Consider the following 7112-nt stretch of genomic DNA (forward strand, 5'->3'; position numbering starts at 1 on the left):
TTTTATTTTAAAGATTTTATTTATCTATTTAACAGAGAAAGACACAGCAAAAGAGGGAACACAAGCAGGGGAGTCGGAGAGGGAGAAGCAGGCTTCCTGCTGGAGCAGGGAGCCTGACGCAGGGCTCGATCCCAGGACCCTGGGAACATGACCTGAGCTGAAGGCAGATGCTTAATGACTGAGCCACCCAGGCACCCCAAAGTACTTTTTTTAAAATAAAATTCTGATATAACTCCTAATGATTAGTAATAAGTCAACAAACTTAAGTTACCCATTCCCTGCACTTCCCAGCATACAAATGATGGAGAGAAGATGATAAGCTACAATACAGATTTCACTTGTAAAAAGGAGAATAGGAGGCAACATGGAGTGGTTATTGGTTCATAGCACATTCCATATCCTGCTGGACAGGAACACTGAGTGATTTTTGCCTTGCATGAGTGAATGGTTTAGTTGGCCAATCTTGTAGACCCTAGTTCTACTCTCCAGGACTATCTTACCTATCCTTTGTCTGGTAGGGTTATGCCAAAGATGGACATTGGGGAGAATTCTCTTTTTGGGCTTGTATCACCTTGGGGGCCTATCTGGAGACTGTCCTAGGGTTGAACAAGAGCCTAACCCTTGGCTTGGGGTTTCTTTGGAAATTCTAGTTACTGGGAGAGGATCAAGGATTAGATTTCCTTCAGATATCAGCTTTGTCTCCTGTGATGGCTCCTCCATCCTGCTTTTGCTCCAATTGACCTAACCCTAGGTCAGAGAATTTTCTTTTTTCTTTTCTTTTCTCTTCTCTTCTCTTTTCGCCTTCTCCTTCTTCTTCATCTTTTTTTAATCTGGTCAGTCTTAACCAGACTTTTACCAGTCTAGGAAAGAAAGTCACTTGCAGAGAGTGCTTCTTTTAGGAAATCTATATTGCTTTAAATTTCTTTTTCAGATTGGCTAGTTTTAGTCCAAACTTGTCACTCTCCTGAAGGGTTTTAATGAAAGCTGAACATTTTCCTACTAAATCACTGAATATTGCAATTTTGGCTAGCACTTGAACTCTATTGTAAGGTACAACAGGCAATCATTTAACCAGTTATAGAATCATTTAACCAGTTATATATAATTATATATATTGTGTATATAACACGATGTATATATTATATATGTATAAAATAAAATTTACCAACTTCTGGTCATAGAAAAAGATTTTTCCTCATTGCTCTGCTTACCTAGATGCAGATAGGGCAATATCTTAGGATCTATGATGTGTAAGGCACCGCTCTTAGCACTAAATTCTGTACCTGGCAGGATGCTTTTGGTTACAAATAACTGAACATAACTACAATCTGGCTTAAATCATGAAGGGAGTTGATTGGCCCATGTCACTGACAGTGAAGAGGTGGGGCTTTGGATGCAGTACAGCTAGAGGTCTAGCTCTATTTCTTGCAGTTCTTCTTGTCCCTTCACCCTTATGGATCAGCCTCACCCTCAGGCTGTCTTCCCTTGTGGCCATAAGGTGGCTGTAGCTAAAACTCAACATCCATCCTTCTCTTTCCAGATCACGTGTGCTGGGTTCAGAAGGGCAGTGGGCAGATTTTTCTCCTCATTGTTAAACAAAGCCCAGAGTTTCGCTCTAATTGGATAAAGTTAGATCACATAATCACCTCTGGGTAGTAACTATCGTAGGGAGGACGGGACTGCTTCGATAGATGCAGGCCAAGGGCTTCTCACCCGGTAACTGGAGTGGAGAAACCCCAATGGACACTGCCCAGCTGCTTGTCAATGCCTGAAGAGGCGGCCAGCAAGGAATACATTCAAAAAGAGAAAAATAACAATTGGCATTTACTCATATTTTAGATGTAGATGAAAATACACACAACATAAATGAAGAACTCCTATTTTCAAGAGCTTCCAAGTGAAAAAAAATGTATCAAAGTGATAAAATAATCCCTTTGTGGTCTTAGGGAGTGTTTTTGTTTGTCTAAGGAAGCATAAGTGTCAAAATCTGTGAATCTGATTTTTGGAGCTTTTCTGATCTCCCGTAGGTAAACAAATAATACTTTAAACTTACACATGTTGCTATTTAACAGTATTTTTATACCTTTAAAAAATATCCATAAATGTAGTGAACTCACATAATTGCTCACATAATAACACGTGGCAAAATCCTGGGAACCAAAAGGTTAACTCTGGGGAATGCAAGTGTGTTGACAACCCTGCATTCACAAAAGCCAATCCCGGTTATCATTTTCAATGCTTCCCCTCTCTCTGCTTCTTTTTATTCCTAAATGATACAGCTTCAACATGATAATCTACATAAAGCACCCCCATAATCATATTAAGATTAAGGAAAATATGTATGAAACATTTTATTTATGCTTAGTGACAGTGAGCAAAGAGGAAATAGGCGAAGAATTTTTGTGACAGTTTATATTCCAACAAATAATCACATGGTTTAAAGTGTACTCCCAAAGCAGATTATACATTTTACGCATTTAATTATAATCATACTTTCCTCTTATCCGATATGAATATCTTCAATTTAAATATCAGCTTAATTGATGCCTATCATTTAATAATCATACTATGATCCGGGCCAATTATAACAATTCTTTCCTGTAAAACTAGAGTTGTTAGAAGATGTGGAGTAGGAAAATGTTTAAATCCTGACATAAAAATGTCTGTGATAAAACCAGGGGCTTTGAATTTCATGGTCCTTTAATATTGCTTTTGAAGTAATGAAAAAACCATTTTCCACCACTTGCTTCAAGGACTCCACTAATAACATCTCCCACAAAAGACCGCTCTTTTTTAAAGAAGGATATTGTGACGTTATTTTAAAGCATTTAAAATTATATAACAAACTTTTACTGGAGTTTCTCAGTCTACCTTTTTCATTCTCCCTAATGAAATACTTTTTAAACAGGTTACTCATCTTAACCTTATGGAAATGCTGATGACAGAGCATCCATTATTTAATTCAGTTCCAGAAATAAAGGATAACAAGTTGGGGGTGGTAGGGAGGAAGGATGTTATAAATAATTTAAAGAATTAGGAAAAAGGCTTTTCTTTGGGTCTAGACTTCAGGTTCATCTTAGGTGGCAGAAAAATGGTGAATTGATAGCCTTGGACTTGTCCCCGGTGTGGACACTTGCCCTTCACACCAACCTTCTCTTTGCATGGATGGCTGTCCACTTAGGAAGGGACCTGGTGGCAGAGAAATCACCAGGGCTTAAATGGGTCAACCGAATCAGCAGTGATCTTTGCAGACATCTGTGTGTTAAGCTCTGTGTGTCCTCAATAAAGTCAGCCACACCAAGAAGTGGGATTTCGGGAACTCCTGGAATAGGGCTGTCTAATTAAAAAATGGTTCAAGATGAAGTTTCCCAGGAGCACAGAAATCCAAGGAGAAAATGAGTTTCTTCTTTTAATTTCATATGAGATCTTTGGCTAGGAAACTGCAAAGGGTAATTATGCAAAATGCACGTGAGGATGCCACAGACCGTCTGGGCTGAGCGAAAGGTGACTTGTAGCAATAACCCCAGGCTTTGGGTTTGTGCAGCTTGATTTTCCTGGGAGGATCAGGTACTAGAATGGGGAGTGATTCTAGGAAGTGACCAGTGGGGAATCAGGGCAGTTCTACCAGTCAGTGCTGAAAGAAAGAAAGAAAAAGAAAGAAAGGAAGGAAGGAAGAAAGAAAGAAAGAAAGAAAGAAAGAAAGAAAGAAAGAAAGAAAGAAAGAGAAAGAAAGAAGATAAATGAATAAACTAAGTAAAAATCTGTCTCTAAAGAAAGACTTTCCTGTAGTAATGGTGGAGAGCAGAGCTGTCTTTCCCTTCATCACATATACTTCTTCACTGGTTCCCTTCCTTTTCATGGGAAGAATAATAGTACACAGCTTTGAACCACTGTCAGGACTTCAGAATAGTGCCTGGCATATTCATAGGTTAGCAATCCTCCTTATTGTTAGAACGTGATTTTGTCTATTTACAGATGCTGATGGTGACTATCTCTTAGAATGTCCAAATGGATGAGCCAGCATAACCAATGTAAGTGTTAAAGAATAGTTTCCTAATATTTTATGGCCTCATTTCATTGGAATCATTACATTCCACAACACCGCCTGGGTCAGACCTAGTTCTATAAAATAATAGAGTCTTACGTTCCAGGCCAAACTAGATGAAACTTCATCCTGAAACCTTTTTAAATTAGCTGGCCCTATTCTAGGAGTGTCCACAACAAATGACTTCAAATGAGTTATCTGAAAATGACTCAAATCTCTTCAAGGTAAGAATGTCTTTTAAATGTCCTTCTCTTCTGCTGATATTTGAGTTGATTCCTTCTTCCTGTCTTCATTTTGCTTTATTTATAAAAGCTGATCTATGTATAAAATATTTCCATTTTTTTTTTTCCTGTTGGGCATGAGGGAAAGGTTACATCTGAGTTAGCAGGTGGGATCACATAAAAGACAAGATGGCTAGTTTATTTCATGGAACACAAAATCATAAAATTTTAGGGCTGACATGGCCCTCAGAGAACACCTAACCCAAGTACGTCATTTAAAAAGTGAGAACAAAAAAAAAAAAAAAAAAAAAAGTGAGAACAAAGAAGCCTCCTAGGCCATATGCTTAGTGAATCAGAAATGTGGTCATTAATATAGCACAGTAATCGATCCTAAATATAGCTATATAAGTATAGCTATATAATATATAAAGCTTATATATAGCTAAAATAGTGAATACTATTTTGGTAACTATGATGCATAAAAGGCATCAAATTGGTAATCTTGACTGAAGACTTCTTGTTAAATTTTAGAATTAGAACCATCATGTTTTCCATAGTGTAACCATTCTATTCACAAAAATATGAAGGATCTAATCTTGGTAGTAATCACCACATTTAATTTGAAAAGGGGGAGAAATTCTTAAAATATTTTTAAGTTAGAGAATTTATTTGAAGTTATAGTCAAGACATAATTTTTTTTCAAGGCACATTTAATATCAAGAGTGCAAGGGCAACCCTCTTGGGTCCCCTCCCTCCTTGGGAGCTTCATACTATCACTTTGCTATCGCTCAATAAATGTTGCTTTGCTGCCCACCACACACACATACACACATACACACATACACACATACACACATACACACATACACAAGTGCAATAGAAAAGGCCCAAATACAATGAAGGAAACACATTCCCCCATTAACACCAATGACAATGCTCTTTCAACATGTGCCTATTGAAGGCAATGGGGATTTAATTTCACTACTGAAAAAAATAACTCAGTGAGTCTCATCACAGCCAGTATCCTACTACACTTTAGTAGTGAAACAAATGTTTATAATGCTTCAAACAGTTTCAACCTGAAGTTTGATACCGTGCCTTTATGTTTGTACAGTCCTCAGTAAGATTACCTACAGCATTAGCAACCATTCAAAGAACAAACGATTGATAAAACCACATTGATTTAAGGCTCAGCCAAGTAATATAGAGCCCCAAACTAAGTGGTTCAATATATGAACTACTTGTACTGACATCTATTATTTGATTCTCTTTTGACAATTATATTGGTTCTTAGCAAAAACAAAAAACAAAAACAGAAAAAACAAAAAAACTCTTTAAAGGCAAAATTTACCTCATTTGAGTTTTGACCCAGAAGTTCAACAACAATCACGAAGTCCACAGTCTTACTGGCAAAACTGATACACAGTGTCTCTAAGTCACTATGCTCAAGGTTAAGCACATATTCTATTTTTACATTTTACTGGAATTTTGCATGTTCAATTCATGATTTTAAGTCTCCAGGTTCTCATTCCTCCAAACTGTCTGAAGACACAGTGTGCCACAGACTTAGGACTTTCATTTCTCCCTCTATTTTCTTTTCAGAAAAATTTCCCAAGGGTCTACATGTTCTGGAAGGGGAATTTTTTGGAGGTGGCCACTTCTTTGGAATAGTTTGGCACCTTCAGTCCTTTGAAGCAAGGGGAGAGGGAAGAGAAAAAAGCTGAAAGACAAGGTTCATCTGGTAAGTTTTATCTTAACCATTACAAGCTAGATAGTATAAGAATGAGGCCTTTTTTAGCTCCAAATGTCTGAGTCTTGGTGTGGAAACTGAGTCCTTGGCTGTCCCACCACAGCCCTCTCATAGTGGGACTCTCAGGGAAGTCTTGACTGGGGAGTGTCTCGTAAACTTGCACTCAGTTCATTTTGGGCTTGTTCTAGTTTGTCTTTAGTCTGTTCCAATTCACCTTTCACGTTTAGGAAAAACAAGCTGATCATTGGGTCTACCATTGTTGATCTCAGTTAGGCAATGCTAGGCTGTTGGACTTGCTTGAGGTGCTGGATTTGAGGAGTACACTCTTGCATCTCTTGCTCTTCGGTTGCTAGTCGCATTACAAGGATGTTTTCCTCATTGTGCTTTAGTTTTTCTTCAGACTCCCTTAACTCAGTTACATCGTTAGAATTAAGATCTGTGTGGTACTTGCCCTCTAAAGCTTGGACATATGCTTCATATTGTTTCCATCTTAGAGTTAACTCATCTCGTGTCATAACTGTGAAGGCTGTTTTACTCAGTCGAACCTTTGTGGGAACAGGTTCCTCCATGGTCACCTTGCATCCTCTCCGGACAGAGGCCATGCAGGCACCATCCAGTCACACTACCGTGGGGCCCCCCTCCACCTCCCACCACAGCCCCAGCACTCCCCTTTCTTTGCCAAGACGTAATTTTTGAAAAGGAAGATTATTCATAGGCTTAAGGCTAATCATTGATACCCTCAAACTTTTCCTGTACTAGAACTCAAAAATATAGTTAGCTGTTTTGCTTTTGTCTACGACTATGGAGAATACAAGTGGTAGAGGGAGCCTGAGTTCATCTCCATAATATTTGAAGTTCTCTCAGTAAAAACACTCTGTGGGATATAACTGGCTAAGTTTACATGACTGGGCTCAGAGGTGGTGGTCGGAAATGTAACAGGGTTCCCCATATGTATTTTAATCAAGACACATCATGCATAGTTTAACCGAGTTTACTTTTTCATATCACTACTGTACTTTGCTTCCTTCTAAACCCTTTTGGACACATAGTTTTGAATGGTGATTTGGCAATAAATGCTATAATTCAGGGCAACAAG

General features: G+C 38.3%; 1 pseudogene; it reads right to left on the reverse strand.

Moving 5' to 3' along the window:
• Positions 1–5885: 5885 nt before the first annotated feature.
• Positions 5886–6618, reverse strand: LOC118537850 (pre-mRNA-splicing regulator WTAP pseudogene; annotated as a pseudogene).
• Between the last annotated feature and the right edge of the window lie 494 nt (positions 6619–7112).

The sequence above is a fragment of the Halichoerus grypus genome, chromosome 9, assembly GCF_964656455.1.
Source record: "Halichoerus grypus chromosome 9, mHalGry1.hap1.1, whole genome shotgun sequence".
Taxonomy (NCBI): domain Eukaryota; kingdom Metazoa; phylum Chordata; class Mammalia; order Carnivora; family Phocidae; genus Halichoerus; species Halichoerus grypus.